General features: G+C 40.6%; 1 protein-coding gene across 2 annotated transcripts in view; it reads left to right on the forward strand.

Moving 5' to 3' along the window:
• The window catches only part of PTPRM (protein tyrosine phosphatase receptor type M), an 832,874-nt gene that overhangs the window by 76,221 nt on the left and 730,553 nt on the right, over nucleotides 1-26,100 (forward strand). The window contains exon 2 of one of the 2 annotated variants that reach the window (XM_073331568.1): nucleotides 4,257-4,427. The exons of the other annotated variant lie outside the window; for it this stretch is intronic. The gene's annotated coding sequence lies outside the window, so the exon portion shown is untranslated. The remainder of the gene's footprint in view (nucleotides 1-4,256; nucleotides 4,428-26,100) is intronic. 2 annotated transcript variants of the gene reach the window in all.

Here is a 26,100-nt window from a genome sequence, read left to right on the forward strand (position 1 = left end):
TTGGTTCTACAATCCTAATTCCCATTTCTTTTGATCTTTACAGTCCTTCCTGTTATGAGCCAAATAGTAAAGATATTAAAAGCTTTTCTTCAGCATTCAGTCATTGGGAGCTTTGAATCTTATAGTGATAAAAGAAATCAACACAATATAAAATAGCCTCTTGCTTTTGCCTCTTGGTTTTCTCAGTTGAATAACCTATTACTCAGCAGTAGAAAAGGAACCCCTGGCTTCTATCTTGGCATCTATACTTATGTAAACAGCCCCTAGGACAGATCATTAGATTTTTTACTATCTTGCTGGCTGTTTCACTATCAATTTGTCACTTCATCCAAATTCAAGGGAAGCTGACCAGTCCTGTTTTCACCATGAATTCAAAGCTGATTACCTATTCAGGGTCATCACAAGCTACAGCTCTGAACCTGATGTTTTCCTGGAGGTGGCCTTATTTTTTTCTTGGAGGCTTTTTGTGTGTGGTTATTACTTTGGCAGACTTAATAAATAAGAGCCATCTGGAGGCATGGTTGACCGAGTTTGCACCTGCGTCTACATCTGCACTGTCTGGCCAAGTCAGGTGACTGTTCACTTAAAAGATCTCTGTTTGGAAAAAAAAATGAAAAGAACAGGAGAGGAAGGACATAAGACTCTTATTACCACCTCATTGCAACAGCAGGTGCACCAGATGGTTCACAAAGTAATTAGGGTGAAGTGGGAATGTCAAGACTTTGGGTGGTGTGGTCTGTAAATGATTATCAAATCAAACTCTTCATCAAAGATGGAGTTCTCTCTCTATTGGCAAATCAATACACATTTAAACTGCACTTCTGATCCGTTTCCTTACGTGCAGGAACCTTGCAGCCAGTGAAATCTGGTCAACAGACCACACTTACTAGGCAACCATCTGTCTTAACAGCCAGCCCCAAAGTACCTCCAGGCCTATTGAGTTCAATTATACTCCACATTTACGAGAAGACCATCTCTACTAAGTAACATTTTTTTCAGTTCCTTATGTGGTCAGTCAGGACAAATTTCACTGTACAGTATTTATGGTAAACTGAACAGAGCTTTCTAACAACATAGTTATATAGCAACACAACATAAACCCCAGCCTAATTTCCTCCCCAAGGTTTATTCTTCCTACAGTTTCCCTGTGTGTCTCTTTCGAACCTAACAAAGGTTAGTCAATGTCCTGCTTGGAGCCAGCTGGACCCACCTGCCAGCAGGCCAATCTCAATGTAAGGTTACAGCATTTCAGCTTAGGATGACTCAAAAGAAGTGTCATACAGAACACTAGTCTGCCACCCTGTTACAGGCTGATGCTACACAGATATCAAGTGTCCTTTCCCATATCCCGCCTTTTTGGGGGAACTCACCCAAATTAACTATTCTAAGCCATTCGATCTTCTTACTTCTCCCAAATGCTCACCTACGCAGCCCATGCTGACTTTGTCCCACATTTCAATTCCTCCATCACATAAAAGTCCCTGGTGCCTCTGCCTTACCTTAGAGCCTGATTCCTTCCCTTGTGGCAGTAGCAGCTAGAGCAGAGCTACCTGGGCTCCTAGGTCCCCAAGCATTACTGGAGGGTTTGATAATAGACCCTAGACTCTTGAACACTTTCATCAAGGAGATCAGAAAGAGCCCAACCCTTACTATCTGCAGGTTATGTTCTGGGACATAACTCTTTGCTAGAGTTTTCATTGAAAAACCATGGTAGAGTAACATCACGCTCAAAAGTAGCAGCCCACATGTATGCCTAGAATAGGAAGGAGCTCAATTTCTAACACTATACTCAGAATTATCTGCCCACAATTAGATACCGAGTAAGATGGAGCACCGTCTGCCCACCTGGGCACCTCTCATTTTGTTTTTTTATAGCATGCTTAGGAACTACTATGGTAGGTGCTTTAGAAAGACTTGCAGATAAATAGAGAGAGAGAAGTTTTCATGATGAAAATCATGTCTAAGATGAATGAACTATTAGCCTGTTGATATTTAATACAAAACTTCATTATTGAAGATGGTTTGACTGTCAGCTTACCTGCCAAATGGTCTCTTGCTACACTGCACACAGGAACACGGCACTTGTAATAGAGCAGTTATATGGTCTTGCGATTTACCTTGCCAAGTTCATACGCTTTGCACAAGCAGAATATAACAGCCACCAAAGGTACCAGAACCCTGTCTGCTATGAGACCTTCTGAGTGGGCCAAGAGAGGTTAGACATCTAAAGGTTTAAATCGGCTTACCCCTTACTCCATGCTAAAAGATACTTTAAGTGGATTGTAAATGGATTCCTATGCTGTTAGCTTAATTATGAGCCCTATACATCTAAATTAAAATAAAGGCGTAAGTCTCATTTCCAACTCCTTGCATCTATTCGACTAACTGCTCATTTCTGTGTAATTATCTAATGCCCTAATTAAAATTTTAAGTAGGAAGTCACATAGGTTATGCCTGCACACCTCCTGTGTGCTGGTAGCTATCCACTGGGATGCTTTTCTGCTACAGTCTAATTAAGTGGAGCCAATTTTCACCACAAGTACTTCTAAAATTCCCTTTGCAAACTCAACCCAAGCAAAGTCTCTTTTTTTTTTTCCAAAAGTGAGTAGGGATATAAGATGCTTTGTGTCCCATAGTTACTCATTTTGGATTCTGCACCAACCACCAAACAGGAGTCATAAAATGTTAACTTGATAAAACAATACGTTCTTTGAAATGTCTTCATTCTCATTTCCTTGTAAAATATGTCTGAGGCAATTTCTTCAGTCTCTGTGAACCAGTTTTTGAATAATTTTTTTAGCCTTTGTTTGTGGTATAGTCATAGGAACTTGAAAATACAAATTTTCCCTATTGCTTTTGACTAATTCCTTTGTAAACACTGAAGTTTTATGGGTTTCTGATGTAACAGAAGCCAACGTGACTTCCTGTCAACAAGCAGTATTAGTGATGTCAGCAGGAGGGGAGCATAAGCAACACTGGGAACAGTGTTTTTAGTCATCTATGGCTACTGAGAAGAAAAGGGAACTCATACATTACAGTTATTAGTCAGTGTAGATAAATCTGTAGTAAAAAGTAAGAAATGGGCCAAACCTTAGATTCAAATTAAAATTGCTTAACTTTTGGCTTTGTTCCCTAAAGTTAACCTAGGCTGACTTGTGTCTTTGCACCTCTTTGTTCTGTATAATTTTTGTTTGTGTTTTAAAGGTTTGGGGTTCTGCTTGTTCTCCTACCTTAGATATAACAGGAATATCAAATTTTAACTTCCATGGTTTTTTTGTTGGGGAACCCCTGGGAATACTAGAAAACTGGGCTGGGAACTATTTCATTACTCAGTGGAAGAGGCATGGAATTTGATTTGTATTAGCCAGGATGGGCAGGGATGGTGTCCCTAGACTCTGTTTGCCAGAAGCTGGGAATGGGCGACAGGGGATGGATCACTTGATGATTGCCTGTTCTGTTCATTCCTTCTGGGGAACCCGGCATTGGCCACTGTCGGAAGACAGGATACTGGGCTAGATGGACCTTTGGTCTGACCCAGTATGCCTGTTCCTATGTTCTTTTCTCACAAATGTTTGTTAGGAGTCTGAGTTAAACAAAAGAAGGCTAGATTCACTCTAGAATGCATGAGTGTAAAAACTGCAATCTGCAAACAAATGGGATGAATAAGTTATTAATAATGAAATATTTCACTTGGCTCTATTTGACAATATCTCTTCGGAACACACGATTTAACTAATCTATTCAATATGTTCCTACTTTGTTGGGGTCAAATCTTCCTACCGATGCTTAGATGGCCCCATCACTATAGTATCTAAGCACTTTAAAACACTCATGAGGTAAGAAAGTATTATTTATCTCCATTTTACAGGTGAGGAACTCAGGCATAGCGAGAGTCAGATGCCCGCACTACAAATATTTATGTATTTGCTTAATGTCACTCATGTGAATAGTCTCACTAAATTCAATGGGACTTCTTATATTAATAATGTTAAGCATACAAATGAGCCTTTGAAAGATCAGAGGCAAAAAGACTTGCCTCAGGTCAAAGCGAGAGACTATGGAAGAACCCAGTGAATTCAGGTCTCCTGAGGCCCAGTTTAGTACTTAAACCATAAAACTACCCTTCTTCTCTGACTTCAATGGGAACCTTTCCTGAGTATGGACTGCAAAATCAGGTCGTTATAATGTTGAAAAATAATTCCTTTACTAATAACTGAAAAATGTAAAAATCATATTTCCTTTTTTTCCTGCCCAAGGTCCCTGTTTGCTCTGCATACTCCACCTGAAGATTCTGTACCCTGTATATGTGTGGGACCGGACAAACTTAGCAGTGGGACAGAGCTGATGCCATTGCGAGGGCTGATTGAATCAATAACAGCTCAGCAGGCCAATAGAAGCAGAGCTGATGTAATAGAACTGAAACCCAGGTAACTACCCATCAGCATGAGACCTAGGGGAGACACCAGTTCTCTCTGGGGTGAAGCAGGCTAGTGAAGAAGGATTGCCACTCCTTGACTATCACTGTGTTAATTAGACCTGGGAGTGGGGCTTGTGGTGTGACAAAGTGCTCTAGACCTCAATAAACCAATGATTATTTCAACTGTGGGGCTGACCCAGCTCCTGATGAACTGCTTGGGTTTTTCCCCAAATAAAATTATACTTGTGGTTCCACGTTCCCAAAGTCTTGCTGAGTGCTTATGAGTAGGGAAGAATCACTGCAAAGGTGACCAGGGAGGTTTTGTTTCAATTTCCCATAGTTTTGTTTTTAAGTACCTGTATTGGACCTTGCCCTTGTTGTTTCCATTGACACTAGTCAGCAGAGTTGCATAAAAAATATTTTGAATTTTACCTCCATTTAGAGCTTCCTAAATGTTGTTATACTATATCCAGTATTCTCTGTCTTGGTTATGCTGATAGGTGGAGGGGAAAAAACGTAATGTTAGTTATATGGTTCTGGTTTATAGAGTAACTATTCATGAAGAAAAAAGCCTTGAAGCATTTCCAGAACTGGAGGCACACAATTTATTGTTCCTGCTGGAACCCAGAATAACTACTGCTTTGTGTCATCATTTTATAATGCTTATGTCAATAAACATAACTGTGGCTAGCAATAAAAACGATTCAGGCTCAGTCAGGCAGTGCTATTCTGGTGAAACAAACTTTTAAGTTGGTTAATATTTTTAATCATATTACAGAGATGACCTCAAAACCCCAACCATTTATCTGACCCTCTATCTTCTTGAACACTGTGTTGGGTTGGTGGGAATTCAGCTAAATAGAACCTGTATCTGAACTGGGCCTGGTCTTGGTTTGGGACTTAGAAACCAAAAACTCAACCGATGTGACTTTGCAGAAACTGTGAAGCTGCACTTGTACAGAGATGGGTCAAATGATATTGCAAATTTCAGAGACCTGTTCACATGACAACATAAAACCCAGGAAGTATGTCATATTTTTCCAGCCTGCACATCAATCACATACCACTGATGGTCCAAATCCCTCAGAGCACTAATCCAAATTGACTTTTAATATTGGGGGGACAAGATGGGTGAGGTAATCTTTTATTGGACCAACTTCTGTTGATGAGAGAGATAAGGTCCATTCTGTTTACACTGCTTCAGAAACTTCTGAAATTGTCTGGTCTACAGTATCTGTTACACATACATGATACACTGCATTTTTACTTTTCACGCATTCTTTTTATTGTTTACTTGTAAGATATGACAATGGCACTGACTGCTGATTAGTTCCATATTAGTAGTTCATGTTTGGATTATTAATTTTGGTAAAGATCACTTTTTAGTACTATGTGTGTGTGGTTACTGTGGAATGCCAGATAGTGAACAGGTGTTTTGACTTTTGCCTCTCCCAATACAAATTTGACTCTTAATAGCATGTGATGGGAATAGGAGCTCTTGGGCAATTGACAGGGCACATGCTTCTGCCTTGTTTTCAGTGCTGTGTCTAAACTGCCTAATCTTTGTAAAAGGTGTTGAGATGTGTAAAGGCTACCAGCTGCTGCTTAGGAAGGGCAATTACTACTGGAGAATTAGGAAGATAAACATATATGAACCCTTACAGTTCTAAACCTCTGTCATATGGGTTCCTGGGAGATGAAATCCAGTTGGAGTTCCTCCCTTCCCACATTGTCTGGGTCTGGGAGGGCAGCTGAGGTTAGTCGGTAAGACAGCTCATCAAGACAGGTGGTCTCTGCTACATTAACAAGCTCATTAAACCAGCTTCTAAAAATAAAAAGGGAGTGGGGGCACAGGGACAACACAGTGGCCAGATCCACATAGGTATTTAGGCTCCCAACTTCTATTTGTTTCAATAGAAATAAAGAGTCTAAATACCTTTGTACCTCTGGGCAGTCTCAGCAGGTCCAGCGGGTTGCCTTGTTTATGAAAATCAGATAAGCAAATCTTGTAAGAGGTTCCACCATTTGCTTTACTACTAGTTCTTGTTTGATGCATGAGACCAAACGACCCTCTTGACAGTCATCCTTGGAGTCATACAAGAAAATAACTGAAGCCCAAAGAAGAGATTTTTTTTCCCCTCATCTCAGCTATTTGTACAGTATATATGTTCTTGGACTCTGACAGAGACTATAACCTTCCACATTATCTCGGGTAAGCAGAGTCAGGATGAGCTCCACCCTGGATGTGGCCCAATTTGCTGGGGTGGGTCTTTGCTCATGGTTTGCTTGATGAACCCTAGTTGTGGTGTTTCCCCAGTTTAATGCTGATGTCGTTTACCTCATGTTGTTAAAGATTCTCTGCTACACCGAGACTCTGTGCTTGGGAGAGGGGAAGTATTGCCTCTTTGAGGCGCCCAGGGGTGTGTGTGTAAGATTTTCCCAGGTCACTGGGTGGGGGCTCGAGCCAGTTTTGCATTTGCTTTGATAAGAGGGAACCCCCTGTGTACTGAACCCGGCCCTTGCTGCTATCAACTCGGCCTGGCAGAAGGGTTACACTTATAATTTTTATTAGACTAAGTGGTATTAGGACAGGCAGAATGAAATGGTGCTTTTTAGAGATGGTGTCAGTTAATTGGTGAGGTTTGTGATGATTATTTAGGAACTGGGGTGTAATTGTCTAAAGTGATGGATAATGGAAGATTACCGGATACGTGAAAGTATATTTAGGTACCTGGTCAGGTGGGAGAGATGGATTGAATTTGAGCATTCTTGGGGCCTGATTTTTTATTTATTTATTTTTTACAGTTGTTAAAGACTTGCAGCCACCAATGAAGTGAATCAGAGTTGTATGTGCTCATCAGGTTTGAAATTCAGGACAGAAGATTGCTTTTTAGGCTGTTAGATGCTTTTAGCATGTGTATTAAAATTAAATATGGAACCAAGCAGGCTGCTGTACATTAAATTAGATTTCTGTGACTTTTTGTAACTCATAACTCTTTATGCGTTGCTTAAAAATGGATAGGGACTAAACAGCATTCACTAGAAAAATTAATGTACCTGAAAAAGTTTTTAAAAACTAAGTTTCCATTTCATCTAGAAAATTAACTTCAGGCAAATAAACATTAGGTGTAATAATAGAACATCAACTATAGCAAGAATATATCATTAATTTTTAGTAATTATAATGTCTCTCTGGGTTTGATTTGGAAGAACCCTTATGAGACTTAGGAGATAAGATACCAAGTTTTAAATGGGCATAGAAGAAAGACACACCTAATTAGAGATGCTATAGTCTGAAGTCTAAGGATAAACAATCCTACATTTTGTTTTCTTACACTACTGCAAGAAGGAGGCCATGCATGATTTTAATCAGTCATGATGATAGGCTAATACAGAGCAATTGAGAATCCCTGCACTTTTTACCCCATTTAATGAGCAGGTAGGCTAGCAAAGAGAACATAAGAATGGCCATACAGACTAAAGGTCCCTCTAGGCCAATATCCTGTCTTCCTGTCTCATCATATAAACTGATGAGTTCTGACTTCTTAGTCACTGTCTGAAATTAGAGACACTGTCAATTTAAGCTTATGCTCAAATAAATTGGTTAGTCGCTAAGGTGCCACAAGTACTCCTTTTCTTTTTGCAAATACAGACTAACACGGCTGTTACTCTGAAACCTGTCAATTTAAAAACATACTTCTATCTGAAAGTATTTGTTTTCTGAATCTGAGAGCGCTTTGTGTATCAGTTTCACCATTTGCTCTGTATGTTCCCTGTTGTTCGTGTGGATTTTTCACATAGAAACAGGAAGGGGGTGGTATTAAAGAAATAGGAAAACTTGATTGCAGAAACACAAAAATTTAACCAGTGGGTTTGGTGATGTCTCTTCAAGAGATAAGGGCTCTTATCAATATCACTTTTTGCTCTGCTGGCCCCTCAGAGCTGAGTGGGGGAGCAGCCAGAAAAGGGGAAAAGGAGAGAACTTTCATCACTCTTATGGCTGCCATTCTACATCTGCTTAAAGCCATGCATGCATCATACATACAGTCTGGACAAAATGACTGATGCAGTTTTCTTCAAAATCTGTTCCTGAAAGAGCAAACATTTTCCCAGTTTGCCCAGCTTCAGTTTCAGGGTGAGTTTCAAGTCTTACCCTTGCACATTTCCCCCCCTGCCATATGTGCTTTTCCGTTTTCCTTTTTCACTTGCTAGATCGTTCTTTGTTTTCTCCTTTTGAACATAACAGTAGTGCATTCAAAGGAAAAAAAAGCAAAAAGAGTGAAGACACCAATAAAATAAAGAATACCTCATTGAGTTTTTGCTTTTCGTTCTGTAGAACATTCCTTTTCCTTGTGATGAAAGCTTCAGAATTAAATTGAGGAGGACCACAATCAGAGTGTTACTGAGCAGACATCCAGCTGGAGACAAAACTCAACAACTTTATACATATACTGATTCAGGCCTCTGGTACATGAGCTCTGTCTTTCCCTTTCCTGCACAATGCATGTAACCCTGGCTCTTGTCACACCGACTGACCCAACAGATAGCTTGACGTTCATTTCACAAAATGCCACCTCCAAAACATATTTTCAAAACTTTATTTATGATTAGAGAGGAGAGCTGAAGACTTAACATCTGAACCAAACTAAATAGCTCTTTACTGGGTTTGCCCTCAACTGTCATTGTCGACAAATCTACGAGAAGAGTCACAATGGGTAATCTGAGGGAGTCCGTGTGCTGCAGGTTTTATGCTTCTGCAATGTCTTGCACGCAGTTTAGAACTAATCTAGGGCATCTTATTTTTTTAAAATAAATTAATGTCCTGTGGAATGTTCATTCCCTGAGTAAGTTTAAGGATGGAGTGATAGTTATGGAGTCCCTGGGGCTATGCATTTAACAGCAACAGTGCCAAAAATTTCATCATGTGGCTCTGTTCATGTGCCTTAGTCCCAATATGGAAGGACCTAGGCTAGATGTGTGGAAATAGTTCATCCTTCAGACCCATTTAGACTTTGACAGGAAGCTCTTGGTTGAAACTATTCTTTGTGAGCCGGACGCTTCCACTCAGTGCACATATATTCAGTTGAATAATCCACCATTGATAACTTGTTCTCTTCTGGTCTGTGCTGAATCTGAGCCACTGACTAAAAAGTGAAGGGTTACATAGTCCACAACTAATCCCTATTCTTTTGCATGAATACCTTTGTTCAGAATTCTGTACAAAAGATTTTCAAAACTAGGCTCCTAAATCCATATTTTGGTTCCTAAATGAGTGGCCTGATTTTAAAAATTGCTTAGCACAGGGGAGCCAGTGTGGTCCAGTGGATTGGGCACTGCACTGGGAGTCCGAGGACCTCGATTCTATTTCTAACTTTGGCATGGACCGATTCTGTGTCTGTGCCTTGGTTTTCCTTTCCACCCTTTGTCTGTCTTGCCTATATTGTAAGCGCTGTGGGTCAGCATCTGTCTCTTACTATACATTTGTATGGTCCCTATCATCTTGAGGCCTTTAGTTGTTACAGTATTACAAATAATAACTTAATTAGATGCTTAACTGTGGGTGTAAAAACTTAATTTCAGTTCATGATTCAAATTTGTCAGGGAATGAAGGGTGTTACACAAAGCTTTGCCCATCTGAATTGGCAAATGAGATGCTTGCACTCATAAAATACAATCATGCATGCTACTGTCTCACATGCTTTCATGAGCGTTGAAATAGTTTACAATGTTGATACTTGAAAATACCATCTTTGACACCAACTCCACAGCTTTCAGAGCCATAGTTTCAGGCTTTGAGGACTCAGGTACATGTTACTGCATTTAGTTCACATTTTCAAGGTTTTCTTTGCAACAGTAACAACTAGAAGACTTTCTTGAAAGCTGAGATTCTGGAGCACAAGGTGGCAGAATGGAAAATGTGTCAGTATCCCATATCTGTGCATAACAGCCCAATTTGATCCCAACTTGAGTTTCCTATTTTTTGTCAGATATTGGCCAATAGCTTTAAAGATTGTGTTACAAATTAATACATATGGATGCAAATATTGCAACTGAGGTAAAATAATCCAAAACAAAAACTGATGTTCAAAATCATAATCTATATTCTGGATACCTTAGAGCAATAGTAAGAAACATCCTAATAAGAGAGGGGTATGCTCACACATAGAATTGATGTAAATGGAAACAATATGAAGTTGTGTATTTATACTAGCAATAACAATTTGTATACTGGAGATATTCACCATGGAAAAATTAAAGAAGGATGCATTACCATTTAACAACCAATGGTCATTAAAATATAGTATTCCTGAAAGGTTTTCCTCACAGAATGCTGGCAATTTGAGAATGAGGAAGAGAGGAAGGAAATTTTTGTATGGTTGTAGGCATAAATCAGTGTTCATAAACACACTGTAGCTATTAAATGGAAGAAAAGATTAATAGTTCTAAAATGGGAAATACATTTTAAATGAACTATAATATTATGTATGAATTTATTTCTAAATGCAAAACGGAACCATAGCATTATAAACATTCTGAGGTCTCTTACTACTACAGGTCATCTTGTACTAATAACACTGCTTAGCATTCAAACTCTAGTCAATATTTACTTTCTGTACCTCTAAAAGTACCAGCAAGTGACTGTTTTCTGTGTATATCTCTGGAGATTTATTTTTAACAGCAAACCCCATTTCTACAAATAAAGATTACCTAGTTGCTCCTTACATAGACACTCCAAATATGAGCAGTCATGCAATAAGGTGTTGTTTTCTTGGTGTAAGTACCATTTAAACGTATATTGCCTCTGAAGAGACTTCAGTTACCTTTTTCTCCTTGTAAGATAACCTTCTAATTAACTGGATGTTCTTTAAAACATGATGCTAAGTGTTACCAGACTGCAAGGCACATCAATAACAGGCATCTTAAACTGAAAACATCTGTTAGTCTTTAAACAAAAATAAAGCACCCTTCATGGTCATCAGTGCTATCAGGTGCTTGTTTACAGCTAAAAGAAAAGGAGTACTTGTGGCACCTTAGAGACTAACCAATTTATTTGAGCATAAGCTTTCGTGAGCTACAGCTCACTTCATCGGATGCATACTGTGGAAAGTGTAGAAGATCTTTTATACACACAAAGCATGAAAAAATACCTCCCCCCACCCATCCATAAGGAAAGCTAACTGAAACCTTGACACAATGATGGAAACTAAAATAGAAAATTGACTAGCTGCCTTATTTCATTTCCATTCTAAGTGGCTGGAGTAGCAGCACTATTCAAAGTATCTTCCTGTGTGAGATGGTCAAAACTTAACAATGGTGCATGTGGAAAACATTTAAACAATTTTTTTTTTATAGTTTAGACTATATATAACCATTCTAAAACAACCATGTTCAGCAATTTGTTCTTTTTTGGCAGATCTTTTAAAGTAAAGTTCAGTAACATGCCTGCAGCGTTTCAGTAGTACCTCAAAAAAATTTTGGGGGGGGGGTGTTTATGCTCCTGGTTTCATTTTAAACACAAGGTCATATGAAAGCAAATTCCTCAATTATCTCTTTTCTCAGTATTGAAGGAGAAGCCAGGAGGAGAAAGATTGTCAGTTTAAAACATTGGGAGAGTGTTAATGTCATTCCTTTACTTGTGTAGCGAACATCTGGAACATTAGGACTCTAAGTATTACATTGCAAGAAGATCTCAAACAATTCAGTGAAATGTCTATTATAGGATACTGTCTTTGGAGTCTCTACTGTAGCTGTTTGAATTCCTGAGTGACTGACTCAATTATAATAATCCTGGTGGTATTAATCATTGAAAGGAGCAAAGTAATTTTGATAATAAAATGGGCTGTGATTTATTGCCACGCTAATGTGTAAGGCTAGTTCGGGGATTCGTAGGGTATGTGTCGCTACACGCTGCAGGGAAAAGCAGGCTGCATCCACAATGGGATGTGTAGCTACATATATCAGTAAAAGGCTCTGGCAAGGGGGAGGCTGAGCCTTTCCTTGCTGCCTCCCTCCTCCCAGAGCCGTTCTCTGCAGCCAGAGTCTTTACCAGCCGCAGGGAAAAGCTCCAGCACGGGGGAAGCAGCTGGGAAACCACACAACTAAAAATTGCAGTGTACATAAGAAAGCGTGGCTTGGGCAAGTAGAGAGCTGGGTGGGCTGTGTATTCAGCTAAATATCCGCCCCCTTCAGGCGTATCTGTACTCTACCGACCTAAGCTGTGCTTCACTGTCTACCCAGCTACTTAAACCCATGATAGGGGAGCTACTAGAGTACACACTCTCCACACTTGCCAAAAGAAGCGTGCAGTATAGATGTAGCCTAAGGGATATTTTGGTTGGTTTTATATGTATATTTAGCAGTAGAGGATCAGATTGAAGGACGGATTTCTGTAGGGGGCTGAATTTTGTTGGTTGTCCTGAGATTCGCGGTCAGTATCTTTTGTTGTAATTTATGATGAGGCGCTAGTGTTTGAATAGGCACCCCAGCTTTTTTCCTATACATCAAAATAAAAAAATAGAAGTAAATGGGAGCTATGCACATACCTGAGAGAATAGAATTTGGTCCATATTACACAGACGACAATTTAAAATATACATGGTGATTACTAGAATACCTTTGGGTGTCACACTGAAACCTTTCACTTAAAAACTGGGAACCGGTATAGTGCTCAAACATAAGGAAGGAAAGCAATCTTCACTTAATGATATACATTGTAAAATATAATTCGAGCTGACGAAGAAGCACTAACTTAAAGACAGCAGTGTTAGTGAGTATTCTGTTGGGTGCTGTCAGAAGATGGTGATTTTGTGGAGTATAAAATGTGATGAGGTTAAATCCTTCTGGTCTTACATGTGCAAAATGCCACTGATATCAAATAGGAGGGTTGTCTGAGTCAACGAAGCAGAATTTTGGCTGGAAAAAAGTAAGGACTTCTTGCTTCCACTGAACGTATATTGACTTCAGCAAGAACAGGATTTGGTTTTAAAAAAAACAAGCCACAGCTGGTTAAAAAATAAAGATACAGAAGAAGCAATTTTTGCCTTAAAGATCACATTTCTTCAACTCCAACCAAATACTTTATCCCAGTACTAAGATAAAATACCCGCTAATCTGTCTAAGCAGCTCTCCATGGTTTAACCTAAGCCACCTTTGAGTATGTAACATGATCGTTACAGTTCTGTAAACAATAATAAACCAATACAAAATGCTTCTCACCGGGATACATAGTTCACCTTAACATCACTAATCAAAATGCTCAAAGCAGTTTTTCCTCTCAGTTTGAAAAATTAAAAAGCTGTTTGCTGTGTTCTTTGGTTCCACACACTCCTTTAGTGTTTTCCTCTGGTTCTGCATGCAGCAAGAGCTTCCTGCATTGCCAGCTCTACTTTAGGATGTGTGCAATGAAGCTGCAAGTTCCCCTTGCAATTTCTGACCTTAATACCATTCCTGGCATTGAATAAGCGGTTTGTAACATAAAGAGAGGGAAGAGTCCAGGAGTGGATGATGTTTGGCCAGAATATCTCAAAGCAGGGGAAGATACTCTCTTCAAAGCATTGGTGCATCTACATCAATAACAAGCATGTTCCAGATGCATGGAAGAAATCAAAAACAATACTATTGATGAAGAAAGGAGATCCAGAAGAACTGAGCAACTACCATCTGGTCACACTCCTCTCACAAGTGTATAAAGTCTTCACCCGCGTCCTACTCAATTGGATTAAGAAGGATCTTGAAATGCACAAAAGCATAGAACAAGCTGGTTTCCACTAAAGGTATTCAACAATTGATCACATTTACTCAGTTCAGCAGCTCATCGAAAAATGCAAGGAATACAAAATACCATTGTGTATTTCATTTGTCGACTACAAAAAGGCATTCAACTTGGTAAAGATTAACCCTGTACTCAACATGCTCAATGAAATCGGAATCGACCCGAGGTACATCAACCTGCTGGAAGAAATTAACCACAATTGTTCAATGGAGATAACATTATTCAATGTCCCCTGCATTATTACTCTACACAGAGGAGTCAAACAAGGTGGCACAATCTGACCGAAGCTGTTTGCAGCAGTACTGGAGTCACTGTTCAAGAAATTGAACTGGGAAGAAGGAATCAGAATTGACGGAGAACAGTTAACGCATCTTCTCTTCAGTGATGACTGTGTAATACTGGCAAATGACACAGCAGAACTGGAGAACAAATTGTAGCAACTACAAACACTTTCGTATGATATTGGGTTGGAAGTGAACACGTCGAAGACTAAGTAGAGCTGGAATGAGCATTATGCAGAAGGAATCATCACTGTAAACAGGAAAGAAATAGAGGAAGTTGACAAATATATTTACCTGGGTCAGCAGCTGAGCAGAGACAACTCATTCGAAGGGGAATGCAGTAGGAGGCAAAAGGCGGGGTGAGCAAGTTTCAACACAATAAAGACGTCTCTAATGGATGATGAGCTGCCCATGAAGAAAAGGAAAGAACTGTTTGACTCCACTGTTCTGCCAGCAATGATATATGGAGCAGAAAGCTGGTCAATGACGAAAGCAGAGGAAGAAAAATTTGCTGTTACCCAGAGAGCAATGGAAAGGTGAATGTGTAAGAGATTGCTCCGTGATCATATACCAAATGAGGAGATCAGAAGTGATCAATGTAGTCCAGGCAATGTATGGCACAAAGCAAAGATAGGCGGGTCATGTAGTCCGTAGGCAAGACAATAGGTGGTCAACCCACATCAGTAACTGGATCCCCAGAGACCACAAGTGACCACTGGGCAGACTGAAAATGCGCTGGGCAGATCCCATTACAAAACTCTTTGGCCAGAAATGGAAAGAACGTGCTTGTAGCAAAATGGAATGGTGTGGTGTCAACTTGCAGTTCGTGGGGGGACGGAGGGGGATAAGCCGGGCAAAGGTGAATGCCTTTCCTAAGCATTGGACTTCAGGCCTGGGAGATTGCAAAAATGGAATTGCTAGATGTTAACCCTCATTAGCCTTGACGAAAGCACTGACCTCCACTACTAACTTCCCTAACATGGTCATCATCAAACTAGACTCCCCTACCAACTGACCGAGGTATCTCATCATGGTCATTCCCTTATCTTCCTGCCTGCTTGATTCTTTAACTACAGTATACAAACCAAATATATACTTCCAACCTTCCAGGTTCCACTTTGCTGGTTCTGACACATTTTCTCTTTACTTATCCTGCCTGCTGTACCTCTTGAGACTCTGTTCTCTATAAAGCATGGGGTGGTTAGCATAAACGTTCTAAATAGTTTCTTGCCACCAAAGCTCTTGAGGCATTTTTCTGTTATCACATTAGTCAAAGTAGTGAAACAGTAGCCTCAAGGAAGGCTTTCTTTATCCTTGCATCAGCCATTATTTCTGCTGATCACTGATATTCTTTCTGAACCTGGCTTCAATATGCTGGACACTGTTCCTCCTGGCTCCTGTTTGTCCTTTGACTGCCATCTGACCGTGGTCCCCCATAGTTTTCAGCTGTGTTCATCCAAATGTTTTTTCTAAAATGTCAAATGCTGGCCTCCAGCCAGCATGATGTCTCTTACTTGTGCTATGGCCCAGACCTGAACCACTAAAGCTTCAACAAAAGCAGAAGAGCTCTGTCTCAACTGGAATAAAGTGTCAAAGTTTTCCAGAATGGAATGCTGGACCTTTTGGGGGGAAATCTTAACGTGTACTCTTTACCAGTTGAATATTAACCATTAACATTTAAAACAAGCTATGTTCATGGCAGGGAAGGAAATGGCTTTTGTAAGGAAAAATCTAAATAAACTCTAGGAATAGTGTGTAATTTTTTTTTTCTTGTACTTGATTTTATTTTATTAAAGCTACATATTTTTGCTGAAAGACAAAAGCAAATTATATTGTATATCTGATGGGGCGGCCTTTCAGCACTTTTTAGTAGTGTTCTGGGAACATGGCATAATGACAGCTGCTTGCACTTCAGTAAACACTCCACATGGCTTTTACTTGCAAACCTGTAATCCGCCGCCCTCCCCTGGCTCTCCAGGGCAGAAGGGGTTGTGAGTTCTTCCACACGTTTGTAAGACTCCTCTCTATGCAAAGATCTACATGCCCAGTGGAATGTCTGGCTTTTGCAAATGGTGCATACACAGTGGCAAAGTGTTTGCTTTTGAACATCAAAAGCAGAGCCCCCATTTTAACAAACTACTCTGCGATAAAGCTGTTACGCTCTGGGGAATCTGCTTCATAAAATCCTGTTGAGAGGGAAAGGAGGTTGAAACCCAATTATCTATGTGCGTATTACACTGTGAGATTTTGCTTGATATTACCATGAATTTACAAGTGGAAAAACTCAAATGAGGGGGGAGGTAAATTCTTTCCCTCACCTTTCGAAATGACATCTTTACTGCAGTATTTTTATATACAGTATTCCTAGCAAGCTTTTACAAGTATAAAGTGCTGCTCAAACATGATGATGATGACTATTTCCTCTCTTTGGCTCAGAGAAATTGGAAATGTAAAGGACCTCTGTTTGGGCCATTTACATTTACATGCTGGGGATTGGACCAGCGTGAATCCCTACACTATATGGTATATTAATTCTTTTTCCTCCCTGTGCAGTGATCATCATGAGTTCAATGTGAATGTGTGTACCCATGGGAGCAATAGGAGTGTGTGATGCATAGATTTTTTTCCTAAGGTGGGGGAAGGAAGTACTAGAGGTGATTGAAAGAGATGATTCAGGGGGAATTCATGGAAGAAAAGCCTTTCTATACGAATATGACATGCATGTTTATAGTGTGTGACATAGTAACATGGTTCAACTGGATGAATATGATTTAAAAGAATAGGTAGTGAATTTCTCCCTTGACCACTTTGAGAGAGGGAGACTGTTTTATGGTTTCTTCCTTTCCTTGCAACACGCTAATCTTTGCTACTTAGTTCTCAGAAATGTCTTGTTCAACATACAGTGGACCATAGTTTGTGAATCATTAGTACAATAACTAAGTTCAATTCATGAAAATACAATTAAATTGGTTAATTATTCCTTAAGATTTAGTTTCATATAGTGATTGTGTATAAAATTGGACCTGTTCTTTTCTCTTCCATGCTCTTAGATATTGTCCTATTTGATCCACTCTATATTTTATCTCTCTCTTGTATGGATTCTGGCACAAGCTTTGGAAGCTGCAGCTCTGTTGGTGAAGTTGATCTGTTGACTCCTGTATAACCCTCAAGATGTTCCAGTGCATCTTACTTAGCACCTTTGGGTCACAAATGTTGCTATTTCATATGAAGTTCAAGGATGATCATTAATGAAATTGAGGAACCTACTCCTGGTGCCAGGTGTCTAACACTGTCAGTGGATGAGGAAGGGAATAAATGTGTGGATAGGTGAGAGAAGATAGGTAGAGGACGAAACAGTTGGTGAGTGGAAAGGAGTAAGCGGGGGAGAACATAAAGAGAAATTCAGTGGGCAGAGAGAGACAAGGAATAGAGCTCACACTGAATAGAAACCAAAAGAGGAAGGCAGAGGATGTGAGAGCAAATCAGGTAGGGTACAGAACAGGAAATTGTGAAAATACACTAAATTAAATGTAAAGGCGTTGGGCCTGCAGGGACAGGCAATACATATGTGTCCACAGACATACATAAATATAGATAAAATGCATAATTTGTATTTGTATTAGGATATAGGTGATGTCTCTTAAAAAAATTATTGAAATGGGGTTATTTCACCTGAGACATTTTCAGTGGGAACCAAAATGTTCTAAAGTATATCTATAATATAGCATTTCTACTCCCTGAAATCATAGAATATCAGGGTTGGAAGGGACCTCAGAAGGTCATCTAGTCCAACCCCCTGCTCAAGGCAGGACCGATCCCCAATTAAATCATCCCAGCCAGGGCTTTGTCAAGCCTGACCTTAAAAACTTCTAAGGAAGGAGATTCCACCACCTCCCTAGGTAACGCAGTCCAGTGTTTCACCACCCTCCTAGTGAAAAAGTTTTTCCTAATATCCAACCTAAACCTCCCCCACTGCAACTTGAGACCATTACTCCTCATTCTGTCATCTGCTACCACTGAGAATAGTCTAGATCCATCCTCTTTGGAACCCCCTTTCAGGTAGTTGAAAGCAGCTATCAAATCCCCACTCATTCTTCTCTTCCTCAGACTAAACAATCCCAGTTCCCTCAGCCTCTCCTCATAAGTCATGTGTTCCAGCGCCCTAATCATTTTTGTTGCCCTCCACTGGAATTTCCAATTTTTCCACATCCTTGTAGTGTGGGGCCCAAACTGGACACAGTACTCCAGATGAGGCCTCACCAATGTCGAATAGAGGGGAACGATTACGTCCCTCGATCTGCTGGCAATACCCCTACCTATACAGCCCCAAATGCCATTGGCAACAAGGGCACACTGTTGACTCATATCCAGCTTCTCATCCACTGTAACCTCAGGTCCTTTTCTGCTGAACTGCTGCATAGCCATTCAGTCCCTAGTCTGTAGCGGTGCATGGGATTCTTCCGTCCTAAGTGCAGGACTCTGCATTTGTCCTTGTTGAACCTCATCAGATTTCTTTTGGCCCAATCCTCTAATTTGTCTAGGGCCCTCTGTATCCTATCCCTACCCTCTAGCGTATCTACCTCTCCTCCCAGTTTAGTGTCATCTGCAAACTTGCTGAGGGTGCAATCCACACCATCCTCCAGATCATTTATGAAGATATTGAACAAAACTGGCCCGAGGACCGACCCTTGGGGCACTCCACTTGATACAGGCTGCCAACTAGACATGGAGCCATTGATCACTACCCGTTGAGCCCGACAATCTAGCCAGCTTTCTATCCACCTTATAGTCCATTCATCCAGCCCATAATTCTTTAACTTGCTGGCAAGAATACTGTGGGAAACCCTGCCAAAAGCTTTACTAAAGTCGAGGAACAACACGTCCACTGCTTCCCCTCATCCACAGAGCCAGTTATCTCACCCTAGAAGGCAATTAGATTAGTCAGGCATAACTTGCCCTTGGTGAATCCATGCTGACTTTTCCTGATCACTTTCCTCTCCTCTAAGTGCTTCAGAATTGATGCCTTGAGGACCTGCTCCATGATTTTTCCAGGGACTGAGGTGAGGCTGACTGGCCTGTAGTTCCCAGGATCCTCCTCCTTCCCTTTTTTAAAGATGGGCACTACATTAGCCTTTTTCCAGTCATCCGGGACCTCCCCCGATCGCCATGAGTTTTCAAAGATAATGGCCAATGGCTCTGCAATCACATCTGCCAACTCCTTCAGCACTCTTGGATGCAGTGCATCCGGCCCCATGGACTTGTGCTCGTCCAGCTTTTCTAAATAGTCCCGAACCACTTCTTTCTCCACAGAGGGCTGGTCACCTCCTCCCCATGCTGTGCTGCCCAGTGCAGTAGTCTTGGAGCTGACCTTGTTCGTGGAGACAGAGGCAAAAAAAGCATGGAGTACATTAGCTTTTTCCAAATCCTCTGTCACTAGGTTGCCTCCCTCATTCAGTAAGGGGCCCACACTTTCCTTGAATTTCTTCTTGTTGCTAACACACCTGAAGAAACCCTTCTTGTTACTCTTAACATCCCTTGCTAGCTGCAACTCCAGGTGTGATTTGGCCTTCCTGATTTCACTCCTGCATGCCCGAGCAATATTTTTATACTCTTCCCTGGTCATTTGTCCAATCTTCCACTTTTTGTAAGCTTCTTTTTTGTGTTTAAGATCAGCAAGGATTTCACTATTAAGCCAAGCTGATCACCTGCCATATTTACTATTCTTTCTACACATTGGGATGGTTTGTCCCTGTAACCTCAATAAGGATTCTTTAAAATACAGCCAGCTCTCCTGGACTCCTTTCCCCCTCATGTTATTCTCCCAGGGGATCCTGCCCATCAGTTCCCTGAGGGAGTCAAAGTCTGCTTTTCTGAAGTCCAGGGTCTGTATTCTGCTTCTCTCCTTTCTTCCCTGTGTCAGGATCCTGAACTTGACCATCTCATGGTCACTACCTCCCAGGTTCCCATCCACTTTTGCTTCCCCTACTAATTCTTCCCGGTTTGTGAGCAGCAGGGTCAAGAAGAGCTCTGCCCCAGTTGGTTCCTCCAGCACTTGCACCAGGAAATTGTCCCCTACACTTTCCAAAAACTTCCTGGATTGTCTGTGCACTGCTGTATTGCTCTCCCATCAGATATCAGGGTGATTGAAGTCTCCAACGAGAACCAAGGCCTACGATCTAATAACTTCCATTATTCCGGAAGAAAGCCTCGTCCACCTCATCCCCCTGGTCCAGTGGTCTATAGAAGAGTCCCACCACGATATCACCCTTGTTGCTCACACTTCTAAACTTAATCCAGAGACTCTCAGGTTTTTCTGCAGTTTCATACCGGAGCTCTGAGCAGTCATACTGCTCTTACATACAATGCAACTCCCCCACCTTTTCTGCCCTGCCTGTCCTTCCTGAACAGTTTATATCCATCCATGACAGTATTCCTGTCATGTGAGTTATCCCACCAAGTCTCTGTTATTCCAATCACATCATAGTTCCTTGACTGTGCCAGGACTTCCAGTTCTCCCTGCTTGTTTCCCAGGCTTCTTGCATTTGTCTATAGGCACTTGAGATAACTTGCTGTTTGTCCTGCTTTCTTAGTATGAGGCAGGAGCCCTCCCCTCTCGCGCTCTCCTGCTCATGCTTCCTCCCAGTATCCCACATCCCCACTTACCTCAGGCCAGCCTTCCTCACTAGGTTAGCCAGTCTGCTTGCAAAGATGCTCTTCCCTCTCTTCGTTAAGTGGAGCCCGTCTCAGCCTAGCACTCCTCCTTCTTGGAACACCATCCCATGGTCAAAGAATCCAAAGCCTTCTCTCCGACACCATCTGCGTAGCCATTCATTGACTTCCACAATTCAATGATCTCTACCCAGACCTTTTCCTTCCACGGGGAGGATGGACGAGAATACCACTTGCACCTCAAACTCCTTTATCCTTCTTCCCAGAGTCACGTAATCTGCAGCGATCCGCTCAAGGTCATTCTTGGCAGTATCATTAGTGCCCACGTGGAGAAGCAGGAAGGGGTAGCAATCCGAGGGCTTGATGAGTCTCGGCAGTCTCTCCGTCACATAGTGAATCCTAGCTCCTGGCAAGCAGCAGACTTCTTGGTTTTCCCGGTCAGGGCGGCAGATAGATGACTCAGTCCCCCTGAAGAGAGAGTCCCCGACCACCACCACCACCTGCCTCCTTCTCTTGGGAGCAGTGGTCGTGGAACCCCCATCCCTAGGACAGTGCATCTCATGCCTTCCAATTGGTGGAGTCTCCTTCTGTTCCGTTCCCTCAGATGTATCATCTAGTCCACTCTCCACATTAGTACCTGTGGAGAGAACATGAAAATGGTTGCTTACCTGTATCTGCGTTGCTGGTACATGGACGCTCCCCTTTCTTCTTCTGGAGGTCACATGCTGCCAAATTTCTTCACCGTCCTTCTGTCCCCACTGCGTAGCCTGCTCTGAATCTTCAGAACATTGTGCCCGTAGGAGCATATCCTGATGTCTGTCCAGGAAATCTTCAGTTTCTTTTATGCAACGCAGGGTCAATACTTGTTTCTCCAGACCTTGAACCTTCTCTTCCAATATGGAGACCAGCTTGCACTTTGTACAGACAAAATCGCTTCTGTCCTGTGGAAGAAAGACAAACATGGCACATCCAGTACCATTTAAGAATATTACTTGAAGAATATTTCTTCCTATGATAACAAGATAAGAATGCCCTGAGAATTGTTTTTAGCAGCATTTCATTCAGTTCCTGACTGATAAAGATGCAGATGACATTCCCCATGGTACAACCTGGACTGTTGGACAGCTGTGTTCCCTTAACTCTCCAATTAGGGTGTCTTTAACACTGATTTGCTGTGAGAACAATCATTTCTGGTCTGTTTACACATAGCCTCTAGCATTGAAAATCACTCCCAGATGAATTATATGAGTGCTTCTAGCCAGCCACTCCCAAATTATATTGCAGAGTGACACCAGCAAATTCCTAGTTCCAGACTTGTCCCCAGAAATGTGCATCTTCAACTGCCCAGCTCTTAACATTTGTGCAGTACAAACTTATAAAAGGTCCATCATTCCATTAATGGAAAATGATATGCACAAACCCTGTTATCTCAAATGGAGGTTTCAGACACTTCAGTCCAAACACACACTGGTTTAGATAAAACAAGTTTATTAACTACAGAAAGATAGATTTATAGTGATTACAAGTAATGAGGTATAAAAGTCAGAATTGGTTACAAAGAAATAAAATGTAAACACAAACTAATATCTAACATAACAAGCAAAGTGAATTCAAAGCAAAGATTTTTCTCACCAGAGGCTTGCAGCAGTCTTACTGGTTAAAAGTGTTCTAGCCAGAACTCTAACCCTCCCCCGGTTCAATGATGCTCCTTTTGTCTTTCAAATGTTGATGCTGTGAGTAGAGATGAGGGGAGAGAGATAATCTGTGTCCTCTGTTCTTCCTTCTTACATTATTTCTCTTCTTTGAGCATCATCTCCAGCTGGGGTAGAGGCAACAGCAAGTCTGTCTGTTAAGATGTAAATTTCTTGTTCACACACTTCCTGCCAAAGAATGGCCTCTCAACCCAATAATAGTTCAATTGATTATGTAGCTACCTGGCTGAGGTACTGGCTAACCTTTTGTCTCTGAAGAACTGGTTTGGGCTGCTTTTCAAAACTTTGAGTGTGTCTCAGCAATGTTATACTGAAAATCTTATAACCTTTCACAAAATGTTGCTACACACATTTTACCAGGACAATAAAGTTCAGTACATTGAGTTTTCAAACGATAACTTACAAGCCATATTTGTACAAAATGTATTAGTCTTGTAAAAGCGGTGAACATAGAGGTTCAGTCTGTCACACCAGAAAATTTATATGGAGTGAATTTTGTTTTGAAAAGTGGAAAAAGCTACATTCCTAAATACAGAAAACCTTTGCTTGAAATAGATGCTTTTGGCATTTGCAGGTGCCAAAGTTTGGCTCTTCTGCATGTCATAGTGTGCAAGTATCTCTGCCTTGTACAAGAGAGAATTTTCCACAAGGGTCTTCAAGAGGATTTTCTACTATCTAAAAATTCACAATTAGAACATGTGATTTGTCAGGGGCAAATAAAAATAATGGAAACAATTAAGATTTCCGTTATATTGTGGTCATAATACTTCCTTCTCCCAATTTTTTTGTTCTATTCACTAATACCGTCTTCTGACACTAGTTCCTCTCCTCTATAAAACTTTTCTTCTCATTTTCATATTCATACTGTTATATGCTGACTCATTATCTTCTCTGACCACACCATGTTCCTAATCTGGTGTGTTTTACTTACATAAAATCTGGCTGCACTAATAGGGATCCTTAACTAGATAATTTAATAACTACAATAGGAAACATGTCAAGTACAGTATAAACAGCACAAATTAATAACAGCATCTGTGGGGTTAAGTCTCTTAAGTCTATTTTCCAAGCATTTGATAATCCTTTCCTGACTTGGACAACATGATTCAGGAAAGTCACACCAAAATGCACGATAATGAGTTAGAGAAGGAGGAAGCTAAGGAAACAGCAGATTTTTAAAAATAAGGCTGCTTATGAATGTCATATGTTGAAAAAACAGAGAAATGTGCTAATCAAAGAAGATATCAAAATAACTATTATTCAGGGTGTTTCAAACATCTTTTTATAGCCACTCTTTTTCTACAGTGATTCATGTTTTTTTTCCCCTTTTGATTAACAGAAAAATATGTTCAGTGCCTCATTCTTGCTTATGAAGACTAATGCAATTAGATTTATTTAGTCACTGAGCACTGTAGAAGCATCTGAACACAAATGTAATGCTCAATTGAAAAGTAAGAAAACATATAGTTAGACCAGAACTAGATACTGTCCCAAAAAGCTTATCATTAATTCTGTATTAAACATTAAGAATAATATCTTTTGAGCTAGATTCTGGCATATGGACTCAAAATAAATAATAAATAAAACTGGTTTGTGAATTTTGACAAACTTTTTTTTAACCAAAAAAGTGCCACTTCATTAAAACCAAAATTGTTCACAAAACAAGGTCAGTTTTGATTAATTATACAACTAAAATAAATTTTGGGGGAAAAATGCTGAAACATCCTGTTTTGACATTTTTGAATTGGAAAGTTGCAGTTTTTCAAATCAAAAGGACTTTCCATTTTGAGATTTGAGTAAATTTATACTCAAGAGGGTTAAAAAGGGATCAAAATATTGTGTTTTGATTTTAAAGTAATCAAAATGACACATTTTGATCTACTGAAAGTGAAAATTTTGGATTTTCAGTTTGTGAGATTTTGACTTTTTTGTCCTGATTCAGGATGGGAACTTTTGATATCTCGAAAGTCTTCCCAGCTCTAAAAATATCTTACTCCAAAAGAAGTCCCACTAAATGTCTGGGAAAACTTGTGAAGTAAGGCACTACTCAGTCTGAATACTGTGGCAGAATCTGACCAATATTAGTAAAGTTTTTGGAGATGCTATTTTTTGGTAACTTAAAAGATACATAAAAAGAAAAGGAGTACTTGTGGCACCTTAGAGACTAACCAATTTATTAGAGCATAAGCTTTCGTGAGCTACAGCTCACTTCATCAGATGCATATCGTGGAAACTGCAGCAGACTTTATATATACACAGAGAATATGAACCAATACCTCCTCCCACCCCACTGTCCTGCTGGTAATAGCTTATCTAAAGTGATCATCAGGTGGGCCATTTCCAGCACAAATCCAGGTTTTCTCACCCTCCACCCCCCCACACAAATTCACTCTCCTGCTGGTGATAGCCCATCCAAAGTGACAACTCTTTACACAATGTGCATGACAATCAAGTTGGGCTATTTCCTGCACAAATCCAGGTTTTCTCACATCCCCCCCACCCCATACACACACAAACTCACTCTCCTGCTGGTAATAGCTCATCCAAACTGACCACTCTTCAAGTTTAAATCCAAGTTAAACCAGAACATCTGGGGGGGGGTAGGAAAAAACAAGAGGAAACAGGCTATCTTGCATAATGACTTAGCCACTCCCAGTCTCTATTTAAGCCTAAATTAATAGTATCCAATTTGCAAATGAATTCCAATTCAGCAGTTTCTCGCTGGAGTCTGGATTTGAAGTTTTTTTGTTTTAAGATAGCGACCTTCATGTCTGTGATTGCGTGACCAGAGAGATTGAAGTGTTCTCCGACTGGTTTATGAATGTTATAATTCTTGACATCTGATTTGTGTCCATTTATTCTTTTACGTAGAGACTGTCCAGTTTGACCAATGTACATGGCAGAGGGGCATTGCTGGCACATGATGGCATATATCACATTGGTGGATGTGCAGGTATACGAGCCTCTGATAGTGTGGCTGATGTTATTAGGCCCTGTGATGGTGTCCCTGAATAGATATGTGGGCACAATTGGCAACGGGCTTTGTTGCAAGGATAAGTTCCTGGGTTAGTGGTTCTGTTGTGTGGAGATTAAAAACCAGACATATTTCCTGGTTTTATGTAAGTGTTCTGGCCACTTGTAGACAAATTCATAAAACATACCTATGTAATATTACCTGGAGGCATGCAGGTAGGAATAGCGGTCAGTAGGTTTCCGGTATAGGGAATCAGATGTCAAGAATTATAACAT

The sequence above is a fragment of the Lepidochelys kempii genome, chromosome 2, assembly GCF_965140265.1.
Source record: "Lepidochelys kempii isolate rLepKem1 chromosome 2, rLepKem1.hap2, whole genome shotgun sequence".
Taxonomy (NCBI): Eukaryota; Metazoa; Chordata; order Testudines; family Cheloniidae; genus Lepidochelys; species Lepidochelys kempii.